This window comes from Trachemys scripta, chromosome 3, assembly GCF_013100865.1.
Source record: "Trachemys scripta elegans isolate TJP31775 chromosome 3, CAS_Tse_1.0, whole genome shotgun sequence".
NCBI classification, from domain to species: domain Eukaryota; kingdom Metazoa; phylum Chordata; order Testudines; family Emydidae; genus Trachemys; species Trachemys scripta.
Window position 1 is genome coordinate 117,507,362 of NC_048300.1, and position 24,986 is coordinate 117,532,347.

General features: G+C 39.4%; 2 protein-coding genes across 2 annotated transcripts in view; one reads left to right on the forward strand and one right to left on the reverse strand.

Annotated features, from left to right (window-relative positions):
* NT5DC1 (5'-nucleotidase domain containing 1) overlaps positions 1–24,986 on the reverse strand; it is a 277,652-nt gene that overhangs the window by 157,389 nt on the left and 95,277 nt on the right. The gene's annotated exons all lie outside the window — the stretch shown is intronic.
* Positions 22,402–24,986, forward strand: part of COL10A1 (collagen type X alpha 1 chain) — a 73,511-nt gene continuing 70,926 nt past the window's right edge. Inside the window, exon 1 of the mRNA XM_034765828.1 lies at positions 22,402–22,711. The gene's annotated coding sequence lies outside the window, so the exon portion shown is untranslated. The remainder of the gene's footprint in view (positions 22,712–24,986) is intronic.

The window sequence follows — 24,986 nt, forward strand, 5'->3', positions numbered from 1 at the left end:
TCCTGCTTTGAGCAGGGGATTGGACTAGATGACCTCCTGAGGTCTCTTCCAACCCTAATCTTCTATGATTCTAAGAATGAAATTTCCTAATGAGACCTTTAAATCTCCCTATGTCTGGTGTATTTATCTTCAGTTGCTAGCGGTCAGCTAAGAGGTCCATCTGGTATAAAACTGGTGCAACCAAAAATATATAGGCAGAAATGTTTATATCAAAGTTGAATATTCTTGATCCCTGTCCATTTGAGCTATAGTCATGTCCCTTCAACCTCTTCTACTTTTTCATGTGTGTGCATTCTTACATCATTACACAGCATGTGTATGTGTGATTCTAAAACATTTAACATGCAAGATTTTACCTATTCAACATTTTGTCTGCTGCTCATGCAGTCCTGTGATGTCTTATTGGAAATAGGGAAGTCAATTTCCCAAGCACAAGCTATTTGAAAGTGAATTTCAGAATCTCATCTTTTATCTGCAATGTGTTGTTACTGCCACCTAGTGAGCAGTATATGCATTTCACCAGGAAAAAACTGACAAAGTGTAATCATCTAAGGAGAGCAAAAGTCTCCCAGATATGAGGAGCCCTGGTTATCACAAGGACTGCCACTCTCTCTGTGGCCTTCCACAAAAGCTGAATTAATCTGGGTCTATGGGGCTGAGAGTGTTCAAGTGAAGCTCACGGGGGTTCTTATGAAAAAGTCCTAAAGAATGTAATAATGTTGAAACTAACAGTTATATAGACACTACTCTAAAAAGAACTATGTAACATAATAGTGAATGGTTTCAGAGTGATAGCCGTGTGAGTCTGTATCAGCAAAAAGAACAGGAGTACTTGTGGCACCTTAGAGACTAACAAATTTATTTAAGCATAAACTTTCGTGGGCTAAAACCCACTTCATCAGATGCATGCAGTGGAAAATACAGTAGGAAGATATATATATATATATACACACACACACACAGAACATGAAAAAATGGGTGTTGCCATGCCAACTATAATGAGAGTGATCAGTTAAGGTGGACTATTGTCAGCAGGAGAAAAAAAACTTTTGTAGTGATAATCAGGATGGCCCATTTCCAACAATTGACAAGAAGATGTGAGTAACAGTAGCGGGAATAGTTCTACTTTATGTAATGACCCATCCACTCCCAGTCTTTATTCAAGCCTAATTTAATGGTGTCTATTTTGCAAATTAATTCCAATTCAGCAGTTTCTCATTGGAGTCTGTTATTGAAGTTTTTTTGTTGTAGTATTGCCACTTTTAGGTCCGTAATTGAGTGGCAATACAACAACAAAAGCGGGCGGGCAGTGGCGGGGAGGCAGGTGAACCGGCGGTGGGGGAGGGAGGCTGAGGAGGTGAACGGGCGGCAGGGGGTGAGTGGGTGAACTGGAGGGGGTGGGGGGATGACGAGCTGAGCGGGTGGGCAGTGGTAGGGGGACAGGTGAGCCGGCGGTGGAGGCGGCGAGCAGGTGGCGGGGGCTGAGTAGGCAAGCCGGGGGGTGGTAAGGGGATGATGAGCCGAGCGGGCGGGCAGTGGCGGGGTGGCTTTATATTTGTGGGGAGGCTGAGGAGGCAAGCGGTGAGTCAGTGGCTGACCTGTTCTACTGATCTTGTCTCTCATAAAAATTGGTCCTTTTTGCTGCTTTTCTCTGGGCTGGGGGTTGTCCCAGTGCTACAAAGAGGGTGTTCCCAAAGGAAGGTATTTGTTTCTAACCCCTGAGGCCATCAGTATGTCTGCTCTTCTCTAGTCAGCCCACTTGACAAGTTTGATTGTCCTTGGTCTGGCTCCAATCCCCCCTCCAAGGGTTGCGGCTGTCTGGAGGTGCCTGCCTTCCATGCCTTCCTCATTCACACCTCCTTCATTCAACAGGGCAATTGATTACGAAGTGGGGGGAAGATCTTATTCTACTTCTAGCAAAAAGACATTTTTCTTTTACCTTAATTATACTACCTTAGGGGCCCGCTATAACAAAATACCAAGGTTCAATACCCCTGTTTCAGCGGGGTGGTGCTGGGGAAGGAGAGTTTGTTTCCGTGGGGTGGGCATCGCTGGGGGAAGGGGGTTGTTTCCGCAGGGCCGGGGGGGGCGCTGGGGTGGAGCGGGGTGTTTCAGGGGGGCTGGGTGGCGCGGAGTGTGTGTGTGTGTGTATTTCGGGGGCGGGGGGGAGAACAGTGGGTTTCAGCCCTCAGCTGTTTTCTTTGGAGTAATATGGCCCTTGCTGCTTTACGAGCTGTGCAGGTCTGGATTAAAAGTTTTACCACAAGGGTACTTTGCCTTGAGCCCTGAAGTCTGTCAAACTCTGGCTTGATGAACCACCAGAGGGAGCAAGTTCCACATCAGAGAGCGCGCTTCGACTGAAAAAAGACCCTACTTACTAACAGAATGTCATCTTCTTTAATCCAAGATGAGAGTTCAGACCCAAATTGTGTGAGCCAATCTGAAATCATTGGGAAAGTGCAATGACATGAGTTTCTACACTTTGAAAGGAATAAGGAAATGCTTAAATGAGACGCCCTGCAGCTCTAGAATAAGTTAAGATGTCATAGAATCATAGAATATCAGGGTTGGAAGGGACCTCAGGAGGTCATCTAGTCCAATCCCCTGCTCAAAGCAGGACCAATCCCCAACTAAATCATCCCAGCCAGGGCGTTGTCAAGCCTGACCTTAAAAACCTCTAAAGGAGGAGATTCCACCACCTCCCTAGGTAACCCATTCCAGTGCTTCACCACCCTCCTAGAGAAAAAGTTTTTCCTAATATCCAGTCTAATCCTCCCCCACTGCAACTTGAGAAACTTGTTCTTTCATCTGCTACACAGTCTAGATCCATCCTCTTTGGAACCCCCTTTCAGGTAGTTGAAAGCAGCTATCAAATTCCCCCTCATCCTTCTCTTCTGCAGACTAAACAATCCCAGTTCCCTCAGCCTCTCCTCATAAGTCATGTGCTCCAGCCCCCTAATCATTTTTGTTGCCCTCCGCTGGACTCTTTCCAATTTTTCCACATCCTTCTTGTAGTGTGGGGCCCAAAACTGGACACAGTACTCCAGATGAGGCCTCACTAGAGGGGAATGATCATGTCCCTCGATCTGCTGGCAATGCCCCTACTTATAGCCCCTACTGTGCTCCAATGCAAACCGTATAGGTGAACTGTTTAGATGGCTTATTGCTTATGCTAATATCCAGACTAAATTTAAAACCACAATTCACTCAGGTCCAATGTGGGCCTATATTTCTACACACTCCATTGCCCCTTTTTTCTCTCCAGTGGGAAAAAATGAAAATAAAATGTGAGAGAATAGGATTTTTCCCACCAAAATAAAATTTGTAAAAAAATAAAAAATGTTGCAAGTGTTTTGTTGAAAAGTTAGAAATTTCAGGTGAAATGAAAAAATAATAATTTATTTTAAATATTTTTCATGAACACTTTTTTTTGTTTTAAAATCAAATTACCTAGATAAGTAAATCATATGAAATTCTGTGTGGTTCACAGAGTACAACATAGTGAAAAATGTAAAGTCTTTGGTAGCCTCAAATTTGTTACAGTCCTCAAAGCTGAGCTCCAGAACTTTAGGTAGAACTGCCAGCCTATGATTATAAATTCTAAAAGAGTTGGCCAGAAGAGGGTTCAATAAATCTATTAAATAGTTACACAGATGTCTTGTGCTTGACAGCTAAAAATCTCATGTTAGCAATATATTAAGTCATTGAAAAGTGTCAAAACATACTCTTGTAGAGTCAGTGATCTACTACACTGTAATGTCACAGAAAAATAAAATAGTTTAAAAATAAAACTTCTCTGTCAACTGTTGATCTCTATTCTTCCTCCCAAAATCTTAAAAGCAAGATTTACCCATCTGTATCTTGTTAAACTGGAGTTATACTTTTCTTTATCTAATTTTCCAGAAAGTCAAACACCAGCAAAACCAACAAATATCTGGAGGAAATTCATTCAGATGCCCTTGCACTGTTTATAGCAATGAATACTTATGACAGGATAGAAGAATTACACTACACACCATCTGTACTACTTTATGCTCTAGCCTGTGCGTAATGTCTGATCAAAATTGAATGCAGGCCACCCAAATCCATGAAAAGTACTGTATGATATATAATATACAGTACTGGAAATGAAGGAGATTTAATGGCGTTCCAAATACAGTAGAAGCAATTGACTAGTAGTGTTATTGATATTATAGTAGCACACAGAGGCCCCTATTAGGATCATAGCATGGCTTTGATAGCCACTGTATGAACTCATAGAAAAACAACAGTCCCTGCCCCAAAGAGTTTATTAGCAAACGTGAGATGAGAAGCAAAACATGAGTGTCAGAAACAAACAGAAACAATGAGGGAAGAGAACAAGGTTAACAGTGAAAGACAACATATGGTACAGTATATATCCAGGTGCACAGCCAGATGGATTGAGCCAATTAAACATTTATAACAATAACATAATCAGAATTCCCTATTGGCCATTAACTAGCTTCAGGTATTATGCCTGAATTCTTACTGCCTAAAGACCAAATCATTTTTTTTTTCCTCAAAGTAATGCAGAAGAAAATAATGCTGGCATATAAGTACGCCACCCAATGCTGTAGTAAGTTAAGTGGTTCAAACACAGGCTAATGTCCAGGAGATGGCCTAGACATTTATTGGCACAAGATGGCCAATAAATAAATAAATAAAAATAAATTTGAACAGAGGCAAACACTGCATGGCCTTCTGGGAAACACTGCACTCTATATTATTATTATTTATTAGGAATCTGCTGCTGGCAGCAGACGCCCAAATTCCAGTATGTGTCTCACTATTTCTAGCCCCTTCTCCAAAATCATCCATACACATAATGATTACAAACAGCATCTGTTTTCCTTTCGTGATGCAGGACGACTGGATAGGCTGTATTGCTAAACTGCCCAGATTTTTGTGCACAAGTTACAGCAGCACTTAAACTAACAATGAGATTGCTGTTGGCTACTACAAAGCCTTAGAAGGGGAGCGCAGAGCATAAATAAGGAGTTCTCAGACTCTTCCCAAATACCACATATCTATTCCTCCTATTTGTGGTTCCATGATTTAAGTGGTCTGTAGGACCACTGTTGGGGTCATGCTATGTTATGGCAGATTGACATTTTTCACTTTCATTTGGTCTTATCAGCCACATCTGTATTAGTTTGAGAAGCTGTTCTTCACTACATGCAGGTCACACGAACACAGCTTTAATTTCCAGGTTCTCATTACGCACTGAGTAATGACAATGTCTCAACTGCCCTAATGGAACTATTCATCTCCTTCGGTCTCTCTCTACAGTCTATCTTCTCTTCAGCCTCCTGACTTATTCAGCAGTATCTACATATTAGTTTTTTATTTACCCCACTTTTTCCTCAGTCATCAACTGGACATATTCCCAAGCATGCACTCATTGGACAGATTATCCTAACAAGTAAGTCTGGAGGTAATTACCTAGAAGGGAAACCAACTAATAAGATTTCCTTTTCCTTTGAATCTTTAATACTTACATTAGCTCTTAAGTCTGTGGACTCAACTTTCAAAGATTTAACTAGAGGTTCACTCTCTTAGGAGTGCTTTGATTCAGCACTCTCAGTCTACTCAACCCTCTCCCCAAATGCCTTCCACAGGGAGGAAATGTAGAACATGGAAACTACCACCTGTTCATTTACCTACAATAAATGTAATTGAAAAAAGTTTTAGATGTTCTTTCCTGCCTTACAGCTAAAGACATGATGGCAGGGTCTGCAGACCAGGATTATTTTAATTCCACTCAAACCAGGTAATGTGGGTCTTTGGAAGAAAAGTGGATTTTAAGAATCTGGCAGTATATGCCTAAATGGAAGAAATGTCACCCTGATTTCATAAATGCAGTGACTTTTTTTTCTAGTGTTAGCCCCTCCGAGGTCATTGTAATTAAGAAGCTTTATCTGACCTCACTGTATCAACTTATTAGATGTCAGATCACTGCACGTGCTCCTTTTAAGCTTTCAGAACAGACTCTCTGGAATCTGCACACACTGTTCAGATCCAGCAGTGCCGTCACTGGCTCCTTAGTGGAACAATTCTTTCCAGCAGTTTCACATACCAGATAGGTCTAGTAGTTCAACTGTCAAACTCCCAGAGACCACTGAATTTTTGGCAGCTGAGCGGGTCTAAGATCTTTCCTGTTTGGTTTTATTCAAAGCCCAATAAAGCAAATAGCTTGTGCAAAGACACAGGCAACTTAAAAGGATTTCAGTTTTGGTATTCTCCCCCTCCTCCTTATTTTTGTTTTCCTCCTCTCCCTCAATCTGATGGTTGTTATCCTTAGCTGATTGGAAGTAACCATTTCCCTCTGGAATAGGCATTAATGCCATTTATTGGCTTTCATGCTGGAAACAAGAGGCATCCCATATCCCAAAGGACTTATTTCATGCTGTTTCAAAATTTACCAGCAGAGCAGTTCAAATCATTTTCTACAGCCTGATCTGATTTATAAACTTGACATTCTTTTATAACATTACTGACCTGGCTTCACTACAGATTTTTTTGACAATTATTACTATCCATAAAGCAAATGATTAAATTCCTATAATAGTGATAAGCTGGGAGATCAATTGTCAGGAAATTAATCATTTTTATCATAAATGTTCCACATTTTAAAAACATAAAAAAATTATATGTTCCTAACATGTTTAGATCCTACATATACCACTGAGGTCCTTTTTGTCTTCTATGTCCTCTTAATTTTTCTGAGAGCTAATAATATGAAACTAGAGTTGATTCCTTTACTTTGAAATACAACTAGAGTAATACAGCAGCTAGCACATTGAAAAAAAAGGATAAAGACAGCTGCCTCAGTTTCCCCAGATCCTGTTTTATTTCAATGTTGTTTGTTTAACCACTAATATAGTTAAGAGCAGTGCGGTGCTCCCATTATGCCCCACATTTTCAGATGTTTGTAAGTGTGGCCATAATTCATTCCCAGTTTAAATTTAGCAAACAAGATATTTGCTTAAGAAGCATTTTTTTCTTACTAAAATAAAGCAGTTTAGCGGTTTTCAAGTTACATTAATGCAAGAAAAAGTAATAGCTTCATTTGTGATTCATAAAATCTTAATCTAAAAATGTGGTTTACATCCAACTCTTTCATAAAATATTTCATGGGGATTCTTAGTAATTTTGCCCTGTCGAGCTAAGGATATATAGAGGATATCAAAGTAATGCTAATTACTCCTTAATGATATATAATCAATATTTTGTCAACTACTGTTTCTATGCAGATTAGGCAAATAACCTGCAGACTGAAAAGAGATTGAATCTAAGAAATAGGAGAAAAATGCAGACCTCTGAGATCATCTTCTACTCCATCCCCAGAAATCCTAAAGCATTCACTAACAGGATTCACTCAAGAGCAGCAGAAAACTTTTCATGGGGTCAAAAATGAGATGTTGGAGTGAAAACCTTCATTTTTTCTTTTCTAGACCTGGTAAGAATTGTCCTCCCTTAGTTGGCAATGACTAGGATGTAACGACTGTGCGGAGACACTCAGACCCTTAAAAAAGAGGCAAGAAGAGTGCCTGGTGTTTCCACAGAAATGCTGGTCACTGGACAACTTACAAGTGGCACTAAAGTAAGCTCTGTTCATGTCAGCCTTAACATGACAGATGATGATAGCCAAGAATTGTGGTTACCCTCAGGACTCCATTTGGGGCCTGGAAAATATCCTGGAAACACAAATATGAAATACTATTGACAGATTTCTTGGTTTTAGCAGTGAAAAGAAAATCCCTAGCATCCCTGGTAATGTAGAAAAAGCTCCAGTTACTGAAAACAAACCCTTTTTATATTAATGAAATCTGCACCAAACAAACCCCATTTGAGTGCTGCTTCAGACAGGAACAAAGGCCTCGGTTCTTTCTTCCTTCTTCCCGTCTTTTTTGATATCAGGAAATCTAGAATTCCAAATCACTTAATCAAGTATTCTCAGTCGTTCCTTTCTAAAATTTGTGTGCAAATATGTTTGCACTTTTGAAAAGCATGTTATTGTATGTAACCCATTTGTAATCAAGAAATTAGAGTCAATTATTTGCACTGATGTGTCTTTTCTGAAAACTGTTTTGGTTTCCAAAAACGTTTTTCTTTGTATTCATTTTCTGTACCTACTGGTGGACTACACTGTACCTTCCCACAGAAAATTCCGCAGTAGGGAGCAGAAAGCCTAGACCTCCAGCAGGTCTTCACCTGCTCCCTTCATGGGAAGAGCTTCAGGGGCCACAGAGAAGGCAAAAGTGAAGTCTACGAGTCCAGTGGGACACAGAGGAGTTCTGCCATCAGCCATACAGAGCTTGGAATCTCTCCCCCTGAACATACACACACTCTGAAGAGAAGCAGAGAGTTCTCACGAATTAAATGTTGTATGAACCCTTGGTCAGATAACCACTGGGAGGGATGTGTGGAAGCATCCTTCAGAGAGCTGAATGGCTCCTCTTGCAAATTTCCCTGGAACAATCGGAGGAGTTCTGTGTGATATGGAAGCAGTTCACTCCCTTCCATAACCCTACTTCCCACCTTTCTCTCCCAAATTTTCATCCCCTCCATTCATATTTGCAAAGGGGAGAATAAACTTCTAGATTTTATTAGCAAACTAGCAAACCTCCAAAACCTCTCTGGCTAAACATTTGAATGAACCAATTAAATGACTCCCTCTCCTCACCATTTAATGTAAGAGAGAAACAACAAATTGCAGCAGTGTGCCACCGACGGAAACTTTTCCCAGACATGAGAGATGTTTTGATTTCACAGAAAAATAAAAACTATATTCTTATATTTTCTTAGTAACTAGATCCGCTTATTTACAGAGTTACTTGGTCTGCTAGGATTGTGATCCGATTAGTTTGGAGAAACAAAAGAAGGAGCAAGTAGTACAATTTTGGTTCTTGTTAGTCAAATTGACTATAATCAATTTTATATTTTTTCTCCCTTCTTACAAAGTAAATGGGTCAACAAGTTGGCCTCTTAAGGCACTTTTCAAGATGGATAAAAAAGCCACCACACTTCCAAGTGAAATCATCATCTGCTACATGTCGGCCACCAAATAGCCAAAGAAAATAAAAATGAATGAAGTCCTCCTAGACAAATGATATCTCAGTGGCTCTGTAATGTTATTGAACTGTGTTATGCTACCATAATATTTTCTTACACTGACTTTGCTGACAGCCTATCTCTTTATGACTCAGAACAGTATACCGTACATATATTATTTAAAATAACATTCTTACTAGTTTGGTCATAAATTCCACACCACCACCCAAACCTCCTCCTTTAAGAGGTGAATGGTTGATTGAAACTAGGCTTTGACTATGCAGAACACCTAGAATGTGTCACAAGCTTTGCAAGCTTTTTAATTTGTACTGCAGAGCACCATCTATTGTGTAACAGATACAGCTATCCACTTTGAGGCTAGAGAGCTTACAGCGGCGCAGCTGTACCGATGCATGCCCACTGAGCAGCAGTAGTTATGTCGGTGGGAGAAGTTTTCCCACCAACCTAGCGCTGTCCATATTGGTGCTTATGTCAGCAAAACATATGTCGTTCGGGGGGAGGGGGGGGAGGAGGGGGACGTGCTGACGTAAGTGGTAGTGTAGACATAGCCTTAGTTAGTTAACTAGATTTCAGTTTAAAAGAAGGGCACCCATTCAAATCTCTAGTCTACCCTTTATATATATTTTAAAATATTAGTCCTCTAGGAAATATAAAACTTTGGTAAAGAAATCAGTGTATTATTTTGGACAACAATTATAATTCCAGTATACTAGGCTTAGACCACAGATAAAATTTCCCAAAGCACCTAAGTTACTTAGGAGCCTAAATCCCATGTCCAAAAATGATTTAGGGACTTAGGGGGCCATGTCTCATTATACTTAGGATCCTAAATGCCTAAGGGACAGATTTTTAAAAGATATTTAGGCACCTAGTGGGATTTTCAAAAGCACTAGAACCTTAAAACTCATTGATTTCAATGGGAGTTAGGTGCCTAGGCGCTTTTGACAATCCCACTAGGTGCCCAAATACCTTTAAAAATTTCGCTCTAAATGTCTTTTGGAAAGTCTTAATCACTTTGAAAAATTTTACCCTCTTTTTTTTTTTTTTTTTAATCCCAACTCTAACACATATTTCAAACATACTTCCCCAAGATATCTAGTGTTATTTGTACAAGTTATCTGTCAGAAAGAGTAGATTTATCAATTCTGATTAACAGAGCTGTCCCTTGGGTAGGGCGAATCAGGACGATCACTCTGGGCCCTGCGCCACTGGCCAGCATGGTTGGTCCCGGAAGAGATGAATCTGTCACCTCCACTCCTGACCCCCCTGCTCCAGGCCCTGTGCTTTGGGGGGGCCCCACAGGTGGTGCGATTGTCCGGCGCAATCGGTCCCAGAAGAGACGAATCTGTCACTTCCACCCTGGGCCCCACACCTGTCCGTACGGATGGCCCTGCTGATGAAAATAACAAAATCAAGACTATGAGGCCCCAGGTGTTTGGGTTTTTTTTGGGGGGGGGGGGGGGATGTTAATCTAAGCAAATCCAATATTTGATTCTCTCTTATTTTACTTTTATTTTTACAAAAATGTGATTTTAATAAATACTATTTCAAAAAAATATTATTTCTTTGAACTATGATCAGATGTCTTATTTCTTTAGTAACTTTTAATTTTTGAGAGATCAAATCCATGGTATTTTCCTCCTTTATTAATAGTTTCTTATTTCTTTTTCCTCAAGCTTTACTGGCACATTCATATTGCTGGATGTTTTTAATTCACTGTTGCAAACACTGAGCCCTGAATTTCATGATTAAAATAACCTATACTTTAATTTATGCTTCAGAAAATAGCCATCTTTTTATAATTAAACATAAAATAAATGTTTTTAAACCAATCAAGAGACAAATACTTACTTCTGATGTTCTTATTTCAACTTGAAGCACAGTTTAGCAAGTTTCAGACAAGGATTAAAATCATAAACTCCCAATAACCTAACATAACCACCAAATAATTATAAATCATTTCCAATGTAAGTCAATTCAATATAAGTTAAGATTGCTGATTATAAATAAAATTTTATTTTTCCCTTTAGAACATTAAATCCCACTAATGACATTTTACCATATGCCATTCAGAATTACAGTGGCATCTGCTGGCTATGGAAGTTAGCATTTGTTGTGTCTGTGTTCCCATTATAAACGCATCTTTCCACAGGGTTATATGTTGGCTGTGACATGCAGATCCAGGAAGAACATTGGCAAACAAAGTCTCAAAATAAGAGAATAAGTATAGGTACTTAATCATATTTCTGTTTAGTATTTGGTCATTTGAAAGTCACAGGGATAAAAACAAAATAGAAGATTTGTGGTTGGATTTGTTCATGATCCTATAAAAAAAAAAATACAGATATTGGTCCATAATAAGGATTGCTACCTCACTGAGCAAAGGGAGTTAATGTAAAAATTATAGACAACTTATTGCACTTACACAGAATCTTTTCCTTATTTTATCCCTGCAAAGACCCGTCAAGGCAGCCAAGTGTTACCACCATTTTACAGGTAAGTACACGGAAGAACAGAGAAGTTAAGTGATTTATCTAAGGTCACTCAGGAAATTGGTTGGAAAGCCAAAAATAGAACCTGGAGTGTTTTGTGCTAGCCCTGTGCTTTAGCCACACCATTTAAGAACATAAGAAAAGCCATACTGGGTCAGACCAAAGGTCCATCTAGAGGAGTATCTTGTCTTCCAACTTGGCCGGTGCCAGATGCTTCAGAAGGAATGACCGGAACAAGGTAATTATTGAGTGATCCACCCTGCCATCCAGTCTTAGTTTCTGGCAGTCAGAGGTTTAGGGACATGCAGAGCATGGTTCCTGACCATCTTAGCTAATAGCCATTGATGGACTTATCCTCCATGAATTTAAGTAGCTCTTTTTTGAGTCCAGTTATACTTTTGGCCTTCACAACATCCCATGGCAATAAGTTCTATAGGTTGACTGTGTGTTCTGTGAAGAAGTACTTCTTTATGTTTGTTTTAAACCTGCTGCCTATTAATTTCATTGTGTGACCCTGGCTCTTGTGTTATGTGAAGGAGTAAATAAAACTTCCTTATTCACTTTCTCCACACAATTCCTGATTTTATAGACCGCTGTCATATCCCTCTTTAGTCATCTCTTTTCTAAGATGAACTATCCCAGTCATTTTACTCTTTCCTTGTTTGGAACCAGTTCAATAACGCTAATCTTTTTTGTTGTCCTTCTCTGTACCTTTTCCACTTCTAATATGGGGCAGCTTGAATTGCACGCACTATTCAAGGTGTGGGCATACTATGGATTTATATAATGGCATTATGATATTTTCTGTCTTATGATCTATCCCTTTCCTAGTGGTTTCTAACATTGTTAGCTTCCATTAATAGCAGCTACTTTTTATTATTATTATTATTATTTTTACAATTGGTTTCATCACTCAACTGAGCACCCATTTAAGGTCAGGTCAGTAACTTAAAAAAAATTATTAAAAGCATTAACATTTTTGTATTGACTGAAGATGGGATTTAAACATAAATGCAAATTGGGCATCCAATCCCCTCAGCGCCTTTAAGAATCCCAGCCTAAGAGTATTTATTACAGTTTTAAGTTGGGTATTAAAACCTGTTTTGATTTCAATCAAATGCTTGAAATGTGCACTTAGATTCTGAATGATAAACATGAACAAGTTGCAAAGAATAATTTTGAGATTGGCTTACATGTGCACCTTGAAATTCATGAGTTTAGCAAACTGTTCTACAGCAGATTGTCATTTGGCAATATGAAAAAATTCAATAAGCTTAAGCTTGTTCCTACCAACAACGCTGGAAGAAAGACATTCGCTTACTTTGAGTAGAAGACACTGAGATATCATGATAATAGCAGCCGTATAAAACCTAGAGAGACAGACCTGTCTAGCCTTCACCACAAATCTGGATTCCACAACCATAATAATTATGGTGTAAATAATTAACTTGTATAACTGGAGAATCTTAAAATTCAGCACATGTAATACAGATAGAGCTTATACTATTATCTTGAAAAATGCATACTGCAGTTTCAACTTGTTTATAAATGAGCCATAAAATAATTTTCAATTAAACAAGTGATAAATTAAGGAAAAGATACTTGGCTTTCAGAATTAATATGATCTCAATAGAAGAATAATAGTGAATAATGACTAATACACCACAAGAGGATTTTTATAATACATTCAGAATGACAGATCTTATTTCCAGATTTATTTATTTTGAATAGAAACATACAGAAGGGTAAACAAACAGCTGTATAAACATTATAGGAGAATCTAAAATAATTAATAGTATGGAGAAATGGAATAGGAAAGTTTTCTTTGCCCCTTCACATAACACAACATCTAGGGTCACCTGATGAAATTAACATGCAGCAGGTTTAAAACAAACATTTAAAAGTACTTTTTCATATAACACGGTCAACCTGTGGAACTTGTTGCCATGAGATGCTGTGAAGGCCAAAAGTGTAACTGGGTTCAAAAAAGAATTAGATGAGTTCATGGAGGATAGGTCCATCAATAGCTATTAGCTCAGATGGCCAAGGACACAAATTCATGCTTTGGGTTTCCTTAAACCTCTAACTGCCAGAAGCTGGGACTGGATGACAGGGAATGGATCACTCAAACCCTGTTATATTCATTCCCTCTAAAGCACCTAGCCATGATGCCAGCAGAATTAATTTGGGAATTGCTTGGGAAAGTGTCCTATCATGGTGGAATAAATAAGGCTGCCCTCCCAGAAACCTTCTGCAAAGGATTTCAGAGTACCTCTATGAAAGTTTTCTAGAGATCCCCATGGAGGATTCCTGTGCTATCCCAGTCCACATAAACAGTGTTTTCTGGGGGCCACCCTCTGCGCAGCTGGAGTGGCCTCGTGGAAACAAAGACCCACAGCACCTCGCTTTTTCTTCACAGAAAATATGCAATGAAACCAAATGTGCGTGCCCACTAAAGTTTAACTGGAATTTGATTGGAACTGTATACTCACCAGAGGTGCCCTCCCCGGCATCACGGTCGGCCACCATGATGTCCTGAGACCCACAGGGCTCCAGGATTAAAAATATTTCCTGGCTCATGGGGAGAATGGATTCACCAATTGCCTGTCTCCCATTCTCCTCCTCCTCCTTTTCCTCATCCACCATATCGTCTTCCTTGTTGTCCCTAGACTCACACAGCTGAGATGTGTCCATGTTGCTTTTGGGCGTACTGGTAGGGTCACCCCCGAGAATCACATGCAGCTCGCTGTAGAACTGGCATGTGTGGGGTTCAGCACCAGAAAGACTGTTCATCTCTCTTGCCTTATGGTACATTTGGCAAAGTTCTTTCATTTTCACCGGCACTGCTGTATGTCCCTCATGTAGGCTTTCTCCCCCACTTCCCAAGCGATCTTTTCACAGATGTCAGCATTTCTTCTGCTGGATCGGAGCTTTGCCTGCACAGACTCTTCTCCCCACGCGATGAGATCCACCACCTCCTGGGCAGACCAGGCTGGAGTGCATTTGGGGCGTGGAGTCTCCATGACCAGCTGTGCTAGCATGCACCCGATGCTGATCAAACAGGAAATCGGAATTCAAAAGTTCCTGGGGCTTTAGCAGGGGCGGGGCTGTTTCCAGTGCAGCAGAGTTGAGAATGATCTCCAGAGCAGTTACAGATGAGCATTGTAGGACACCACCTGGAGGCCAATTAAGTCAAATTACACAACGCTGTGTCTGCACTACCTCACTGTTGACCTATGAAAATCGAATTAAGCGCTACGCCTCTCGCTGAGCTGGAATACAGAAGTTGACATCAGAGGCAACTTAGGTTGGCGTAAAGGACCCGGTAGTGTAGACACATACATTAACAGATCAACCTAAGGCAGCTTCCGTCGACCTAACTCTGTAGTGCAGGCCTGACCTCAGAGGCAGGATACTGGGTTAGATGGACTATTGGTTTGACCCAGTATGGCTGTTCTTATGTGACAAAAAAGAATTCATACTCCCATGTATTTTCTGTTTTGTAGTCTCTTGGTACTGGGCAACAGCTTGATTAATGAAATCAAAAGAATTAGATTTGAATCGCTTCATTTTTCCTCATTACAATTTTTTGATGAAATTTAAATACTTTTTATTAAAAAAAGGAAAGGAAGAAACTGCAGTCACGAAACATAAGCAATCTGAACAAACCGCAGACTCAACCTAATTCACATGGTATATTTTGGCAGGAATTTTCTAACAGGCAGAAAGGTTTAAAATGGAAAATTCTTACTATCCTTAAAGCACGGAAGAAAAACTTGCTAGTGTATAAGCTTTCCTACTTGTATGAATACAAGAAAAAGTTTTCCTTGTTACTATTGTACTGTTTCAATACAGGATTTTAAACAGAGCAGATATTTGGAAACATTTTGCATTTTCACACTTCCTAAATAAACTTTCCCACTTTTTTTTATTCTGTCGTTTCAAAAGTGAAAGTGAAGAGATATTCCCACAAAAATATGAATGAATTAATTTTACCTTGCTTAACTCAGGTTAAGCAGCTACACGTTGCTGCTTCAATTTACATCCTTCTACAACCTCCTGATATCCTACCCATCCCCTGCTCCACTCATATTTTTCAGAATTTGTTAGCAGTTTTATGTGGTGTAAAGCCTGAAGGCAGATTGAACCAATCTAAAGCCTTGGATCAGCCTAATCCATTTTAGGAAGGTTTAAGATTGTCTACAGACTCTGAGATATGCTTAGATTGCATAAAACATTTTCACAAGATAGAATCTCACCTGCATTTCCCTCTTGGTGTTCTTTGGAATGAAACACGTGGTGGATACTGGGCTAGATGGACCATTGGTCTGACCCAATATGGCCGTTTTTATGATTCATAGAGCAGAATGAGGAAATAGGGACATCTAGGAGGGAAATGAGTAGGGAAATAAGGGATTGTAGCCACAGCCTAGACTGGGGCAGAGGGGAAGATAAGGGGTTCTGGAGTGACTGACCGGAGCTGAGGAGGGCTGAGTGAAGTTTAGGCCTGGAGGTGCACTCTGCATGTGACAAGAGGGGGTTTTGGGTTCTACCCCAGTTGGGTAGATAGGAGAAGCACCACTGGAAGCAGGAAGAGTGAGCATGTGTGTGTACGCACACAACTACGTACACTGTGCGGGGAGGGGTCCAATTAAGCAGAGTTCAGGGGGGGTTCAGCTTGGCTAGCTGAATGAGGGAAGGAGCAGGAGAGTGGTGGGTCAGAGGGAGCTGAGGCAGATTTCAGTTGGAAAAAGGTTGGAGGCTGGCTGGTTTGAATGCGGTGTCAGGAAGGAGGAGCAAGGAGAGAGTGTTAGTGATGGTGGGCCCAGAGGTGAAAATCACTACCATGGATTTTCAATTATTATTTTATTATTTGTATTACAGTAGTGACCAGTGACCAACAAGACTGGGACTCCATTGTGCTAGGATAACCCCCACCACCCCAAAGCCACTTATTTACAATGAATAGAGAAGATGCCCCAAAATCATTGATCTGAAGTAATGGATGTCATGGCACGTATGGCCAGGATGTGTGGCACTCTAGTAGTTCGTCCCTCCTTTCTGGAAGGTGAAAAGAAAAAAAAAATATTTGAAGTGAAGGAAAGGGCTAACAATCAAGTTTACCTACCAGCAAGAGGTACTGAGCCTTCAATACTATTGAAACTAAAGGAGATGGCCCTCAATGTGGTTCTGGAGGGCAGAAAGCTTCCATTCCCACAAAGACAGCCAAACTACTCTGTAATAATACAGATGACCGAACATGTAGCAGTCAGGGTCAAAACAGTGTCAGTCAAGAGTGGGAACAAGTTTCCAGACGTCAGATTAATCCAGCTTGCATGCTGCAAAAATGTTCCTTTTGACAAAAATGTATTGTAGTAGCCAAATTAATGAGGGAGGTGTGACAGAAAGGGAAAATAATTGAATTGATAGGAGGAAAGCTCCTGAGTACAGCACAGGAATGGCACTCTGCTACTTACAGTATTTACTAAAGTTGTAAGTTTCAGTCACAGACATCTTAAGAATCTAATGAAATTCAGTTCTTACAAATGGTGCCTGTATATGGATATATCCTGTTAGATCTTTTACCAGGAACAGCCTTTTTGTAGATATAAGATGAGTCATTATCAGGTCTATTGTTTTCTAATGTTAATGTACATCAATACTTATTAAATCTCACTGAAAAGTCATGAATATAACATCTTAGAAATCCACAAATGATTATCTAATTTGTTTTTAAAGCAAATTAAACTTCAAAAATTGCTATGTCAACGTAACATTAAGGACCCAATATAAACCAACAAAAGGAAGTGCCAAGACTGAAGGCTGAAAACCAATTCTTAACTCAGCATGATGTGCAAGACATATGGTAGGTAAAATCTTCAATAACAGTAACTTAAGCATAGCAAAACGAGCAAAGGACAGCATTTCGGCCTTAATTTTGAACTGCTTTGCCTGTTCAAGTTAAAGTTATATCCTTACAGTGCAATGCTGAACTGTTACATGAACAAAACCCCCACTGACAATCAATGGGAGTTTTGTTTGTTTGATGACTCCAGGGTTAAGCCCTGCAATAGTTTTCAGCACAGTGGAACTAGACAGGCAACACCCTGAAAATGTGCCTTATAATGTTACTTTCATGTAGATTTCAGAGTAGCAGCCGTGTTAGTCTGTATCCGCAAAAAGAACAGGAGTACTTGTAGCACTAAGTCTCTAAGGTGCCACAAGTACTCCTGTTCTTTTTTCATGTAGATGTTTGCAGTTTGCTTTCCACTAGGAAATGAAGACTCTTTTTTGTAAAACAATGGGGTAGCACATGCTTGTGCAAGTGAACCCATGAAACAAAGTGTTTTTATTGGCACATCTTCTACAACTACTTCTAACCCCCTCACTGTGTTGTTGTCTCTTTGCCTCATCTTACAAATTAATTTCCTGTGCAAATATTATTTTAAAGATACATTACTTTAAAATAAAAATCTGTCTGGTTCTGAGTCTATTGTTGTTTCCAAAATTACCATGCAAATAAACACTTTACAAAGGAAAAAACAACACTGTTATAAGGAGAAGTTGAAAAACTTTTGCCTCACTAATTTTATACTCCTATTCATATTTAGGCCAAGATTTTCAAAATTAGCAGGTGACATTGGGTGGCCAACTTGAGACACCTTAAAAAGGCTAGACTTTGAAAAGGGGGTGTTCTGAAAATTTCGGTCCTTTTAAAGTTTTTCAAACTGGGTACCCAAAACTTGAGGTCCAAAAGTCAATAGTCACCTTTGAAAATTTTGAGAAAGAGACTTTGTGGAAGCAAGTAAAGTGTTGATTACTCTGACTGAACAGCCATTCAAGTGTTTCCTCTCAAAAATCAGGCAGATAGGCTTAGTCTCTCAGGTTTGTGATGGAGAAATAGGCCCTTGGTAACAGATCCTGTCTTGTGAGGCAGAAACATAGCAGGCACTGGGTGCTTGCTAAATTAGAGAATCATGTGTCCCAAGAAGGAGTCACTATGAGCACTGTTGCACTTTCTTGCTGGAGTTTCCAAATGGTGCAATAATGGGAAGGCGTTTGGGATAAGTACACCTCTCCTCCTGAAGAAGTATATCTAGGTTTTGCTGTTGTGCTTGCATGCAAAGAGTCTCCTAGCTAAGATGACTAAAGTTTTTGGTAGGCTCATGAAGTCCTCATGACTTCCACTATGGTCACTCTTCTGTCCACTCAAACAATTCACTTTGGACTCTTGGATGTTAAAACATTTTACAACTGTTTTACCGGGAAGCTCTAGCACTGCTATGCTTTGGAGAGGGACTTGAAATCTGGCAGAGGCATTGCCCTGGTGTTAAGAATTGCCCTTTCTGACATTCCAGTGAAAGTCTATCCTAATTTACAGTTTGCACATGTGCAGTAGAGGCTTCTTAGGGTTCAGCAGCTAAATTCTCCAAAGTTTCCATCTGTAATGAGCATAGTCCATCCTCAAAAAACTCCTATGTACCAACCAGACTACACATTTGAAATCGCAAACTCCATCCCAAGGCTCCAGGGCTGAAAAGAACTTTCATAAGTGATCCACCCCATCCCCTGCCGCCCATTCCCAACCTCCATGAATTTATCTAAGTTCTTTTTTGAACCCTGTTATAGTCTTGGCCTTCACAACATCCTCTGGCAAAGAGTTCCACAGGTTGACTGTGCGTTGTGTGAAGAAATACTTCCTTCTGTTTGTTTTAAACCTGCTACCTAGTAATTTCATTTTGTGACGCCTAGCTCTTGTGTTATAAGGAGTAAATAACACTTCCTTATTTACCTTCTCTCCACCAGTCATGATTTTATAGACCTCTATCATATCCCCCCTTAGTAGTCTCTTTTCCAAGCTGAAAAGTCCCTGCAATTCCTCCTCTTAGTGACTTAAGTGGCATGAGGCACCAGAATTGAAAGACAGATTATCTTTCAAATGCTCTCAATGCTCTAATTGCTGGCACCCAATCAATCTGGAAGAGAAGAAAATAACCTGGAATGCAGTGGAGTGAGAAGACACATGGAAGTCAGGGAGGCATGGGAGCAGACAGGAGCCAGGGGAGGGTGGCAGAGGAGGACTCTGACAAGAGCCAGGTGATGGGAGGGAGTGGACAGAGGCATGCTGGAGGGAGCAGACTAGAAGGAGCCAGGCTTGGGAATGGGAGCAGAGGGGTCTGTAAGCACCAGACCTGGGAATTAAATCCTGCTGATAACACAATGTAGGAGTCAATGTGTTCCTACGTGATGGAAATTTTATTTTTTCAGTTTGCTTTTTAAAAAGTTTAGTAAATGAATTAAATAAGAAAAAAGAAGAAACCTACATTAAAAGAACATTAAGATTACAAAGTCAAGCACTGAAAAGATAGGAAATGTCAGTATTAAGGTTTTCTGTGCAACCTTAATTAGCCCTCTTGTGCATCTGCATTATGATACAGACTTTCATTACCAGATCACACACAATTTTTTCCAAAAGACGCCTGCCTCATTCAGTGCATACAACGGATGGTGCTCACCAAATAGGCAACCATTCAGTGTTTCATTTTATCCTCATCATTCAGTATATTGACCAGTGTCTTATTTCTGCATACCGTTCACACATTGCTATGAATACAGAATTATCAATTTACTCATTAGCTTTTCTGTGACACTAATTACTGTAATGTGTGTGCCTGGCAAACACTAAATGAATTTATCTGCACCTACTCCTGTGAGACGAGGTGGTATTATCAACCCCATTTTATAAGGTCAAGAACTGAGGCACAGAGACAGTAGCGTCAGAAGTGTCCACTCATTTTGGGTGACCGTTTGAAGATGCCTAGGATCTTATTTTTCAGAATACTTAGCATTTTATGGCACTTTATACGCTTACTTCAATTGCAGTTGTGAGTACTCAGTACTTCCGCAACTCAGGCCCTAACGTGCGTTAATATGAAGAACTTAGAAAATGAGGAGCATACAATTAGCTGCCAACTGCCACACATTTGATTTAAAAGATTTGGAGCCTGATCCTGCATCATTGACGTTACTGGGAGTTTTGCCACTGAGCTCACGTGGATCAGGAGCAAAGTCTGGTTCTGCATAGGAATTCTGTGGCAGAAGCAGGGACAGAATCCTTCATCTGTCTTATCCAGGAGACCATCCCTTGTCTTCCTCCAACCCCCCGCACCATTTATTACAAACCTCCAACTTCTTCAGCAAATGAGGCAAAGGTCCTGTAGATACCAGCCTCATTCACTAACCAACCCTGATTCATTCCCTGAGCGCCATGTGGATAAAAATAGTGCGTGATCATGTGATTAAAGGCTTTGCCACAATGCATATGCAGAAGGGGACCAGACTAAGGTTGTATAGCAAAACTTCCATAGACTTCAGTGCGGCCAGGATTACACCCATTATCTTCAAAATAGTCTTGTTAAAAAAAAATTGACAATCCCACTTAGATTCATCCAAATGGAATAATTTTGTAAGGAAACGCAAATGAAGATGGGTAGAAAGCCAGGGTTCCAAGCCATGCCTAGATTGCATTAAGTACAGAGCTCAAGTTCTAGGCAGAATTAGGGCTAGAGTTTGGGCTCTTAAAGAATTTCTTCCATCTGAGGACAAAAGAATTTCTACAGAACTATTCTGACAAAATTTGGGCTAAATGTGAACCAGAAATGGAAAGCGAACCCCTTCCCATTTTGGATCCAACATAAAACCAAAACCATACGGGCAGGTTTGAATTTGGGGATCTGAATCCAAACCTATCTGAAATTCCCAAGTATTCTGAGCTGAAGTTCCAGTTTTGGCCCATCTCTAAGAATGTACTGTAGGGAATATTCTGCACTAGCAAAAGAATGGTATCTTTCATCTGCAATTTCCATGATTCATTTGTAATACTACATAAAAGCAACCACGATGGTGTTTGGTTCATTTTTGTATCAGCACTTACTTAAAGATACATTATTTCATGAGACCCACTTCATCACATTATAAATATGTGAAAATTAAATAGCTGCTTTAGAAGTCTTTCATTAAAGTTACTAAGTGATCCACAGTTAATGCACACCCACTGCATTGCCATTCATGAGATTTAATTTTCTGGTCCTATTCTTTCTCCCAGAGACAGAGCCTGAAAATACTCCAGAGGCAAAGCTCTCTTTCTCTGATGATAAAGAAGTGCCTTGTGTTATATGACTATGCATTCTCCAGTTAATTAAAGAGCAAAAGTGATGGACTTACAATGGAACCCAATGTAACCTTCTTTGATCATAAAACTAACAGCTGTGAACGGGGCTTCGGAGGAGTGTATGACAAATGGAAATACTCAGGGTTCCAAAACAGACAGCACAAATGGGGAAGAGTGAGGAAAGTGGGGCTGGAGAGATTATTCCATGGGTCCCACCCTAAAACCTACAGTCAATTCTCTTAAAACCATCACTCCTTACTCAGGCAAAGCTCCTGTACATCCTAAATCTGGCTGATATTGTACATATAAAACTCAAAGTAGCACAAAGATGGAAGACAGATGTAGAATCAGCAATAAGACCTCCCAGGAATTATCCAAACAATTCTGAAATCTGAACTTTGATACTGTAACGTGAACAGAGCAATAAACATGGGAAGACACCGTAATGACAGAGTGTTTTTTTTCCCTTAAAGTATACAAATAATTTTGATTAATTAGAAACACTAGAGATTTTGCTTTCCAAGTCATACTAATCCCATCCCAGTGTAAAGATGTATGCCAAAATAAATGTCATACTCGTCTTTAAATTAACACATGGGATCAGATGAATCAGAATCCTCAATCCCCTTCCACCTCTCATACAGAGCCATTTAACTGCTGGGAAACAGAAAATTATTCTCTCCTGGAACTGACTCAGAAGGCAGATCCATCATTCAGTAGCCAGCATATGATTCAGCTTAGCTTTGCATAAAAAGTTAAAAAGTCCAAAAGCTACCAAAAAAGGCTTTTGAATTAGTGAGCTGCCTCACTTTAACCCTCCTGAAATGCCTGCTGAAAGATTCTGTGAATCATGACTGCTGCAAGAGGAGCACCCCTTCACCGAGAAAGTGGCAACTTTGTGACATCCAACAAGCATCCCTCTATCTAAAGACATCTTTCACTCAGCTAAAAGGTAGGATGAGAATGTAGTCATGCCAGACATCCCGAAAGATGGGGGGTGAGAAGGGGGGGGAAATTACTAAAATACATGGCAGTTACAAAAAAAAAAAAAAGCAATTGTGTTGTTTTCAGATGAAATGAATGTAAAACAGTGTAATACATTTTAAAAGAAAAATATTTGATCTAAGTTTATTATATAAAACAAGATGTCTCTTAAAATAGGCTGATTTATGCTCACATTTTATTATCTTTACTAGCAAGCGCTGAATAAGAAGCAATAAACGTTACTGCAAGTAGGAAAAAGACATTCCATTCTTTTCAAGTCTCGGAATATGATACAAAACGTAAAAATACCAGCAAATATTTCACTTATCTGAAATTCAGTGTCTGAATAGCAAAATGATTTACTGAGCCTTCATAAGCCTTTAATATTTCTTCATGTGATGCACACAGAGAATGAAAAACCCTATTTCTGCTGTGTAATCCCCTCATGTTTCCAATGGGATACATTTCAAATTGATAAGAGGTTATGATCTAGTTATTAGACCATTTGAAAACAGTTTTACTTTTCTTTCAGATTAATCACATGCTAGATTTTTAATAGCCTAATTATGGTATTTGCTGAGTTATTAACATGGGGTAATTCCTGTGAATTCAAAAGACTTAGGTTCAAAATATTACAGAGCCATTCAGTGATGCTTGTTACATAAAGTGTCTGTTAACAAAAAGAGGTATGAACCTGCTACATTGAAAGTTTTAATTGAAAACATATTCTTCAATTTCCTTTATGTTTCAATGTGCTTGCATATCATTTCATTTAAATGCTTCAACAATGCTAATACTTCAAAAGGGGTAAAACCGAACAGATAAAAGTCTTTAGAAAAAAACTGCACCAGTTATGGCACAAAGTTAAGGATGTACCAAACATGAATTACAAACTCCCTTTCTAAGGGGTTTATTATTTTACCTTAAAAAATGGTTTGAACTGACAATTGGTATTTAAGCTTCTTTTTTCCTCCCTTTCAATTTTTCTTCTGCATGAGTTTGGCTGTTGTTTTTTCTTTTTTTTTTTTTTGGTTGTAACATGGACAAAAAGGGAGGGAGGAACTTTCTGTTGCTTCAGATCCTTTTTTCATCACGCTCTACTGAAAAACAGCAACTTTTTTTTAAAAAAAAAACAACAACTTAATTTTACATACCACTTAATCCTTAGTTTGGAGTGGAAACTTTTCAGCAAATGATTTAGTCACTCCATTTAAAAATACATTGAGTTTTAAGATTTGAAAATTGGCTCAGGAACAGAAAAAAATACATTTTCAATGAAGATTCCAGAGCACCTTCACAATAACACTGTTACAGCTTTACAATAGGGTCTGAAATTATAAAGTATAACATTTCTGAGGGAATCATCACAACTCACCCAAAGATCATTTTAACAGTGTCTCCATAATATGTACTACCCCAGAAGGGTTTGAACTTTGCACTACAAGAGATGTTGGCAATTTGCACATTTGCAGAGTGTGAAGGCCAGATTTAGTTTATGCTAAGTCAAGCAAACTGTAGCTGCCCTTATCCTTAATAGAGTGATGCAACTAACAGAATCCTACAGGTCAGAACATGCAATTCCCTTCTCTCCAATCAGGTGGAGCACTGCACTCTGGGACCTGTTGTCTAAGGGCCTCATCTTTATATTAAAAAGTGAGAGAGTGGTCATTAGCTGTATTGAGGGCCACATTTTGGTGACCAGTCTGTACCTTCTCTGCCCCTGGGACAAAACATTTTATTGTGACAGCTTTGAAGATCTTATTAGAATGTTTGATATCAACAAACACATTTCATCATCCTACAGACTGAATGGCTTATATAAATGGCTTCTTTGTACTGTTATGTCTATATGTTGCATTTAAAATATATATATATTGTTTTGAGGCACCTCTTTTTTCAATCCTTGCTATAGGGATTTCAAGATGGGTCAGAATTTATTACACTGACTCTGAAGTGCTGGGACATGGACTGAAATGGAGATTCCTAGAAAAAACCCCAAAAGCATAGTAATTAAGTAGACTTTGGAGAGCAATTATACACACTGAAAAATAAAACAAAACAGCTATGATAGTTATAGCTCTCAACTGCACTCCATTGCATTTCAGTATAATACAGTAGGGATCTCTGAACGTGAACATGATGCCATATTAATGGGGGGAAAGACAGATAGAGGAAGGAACAAGAGCCATAACTTGGGGTTTCTTTTAGCTGGAAAATCAGGACCTTAAAGTGTAACATTTGTT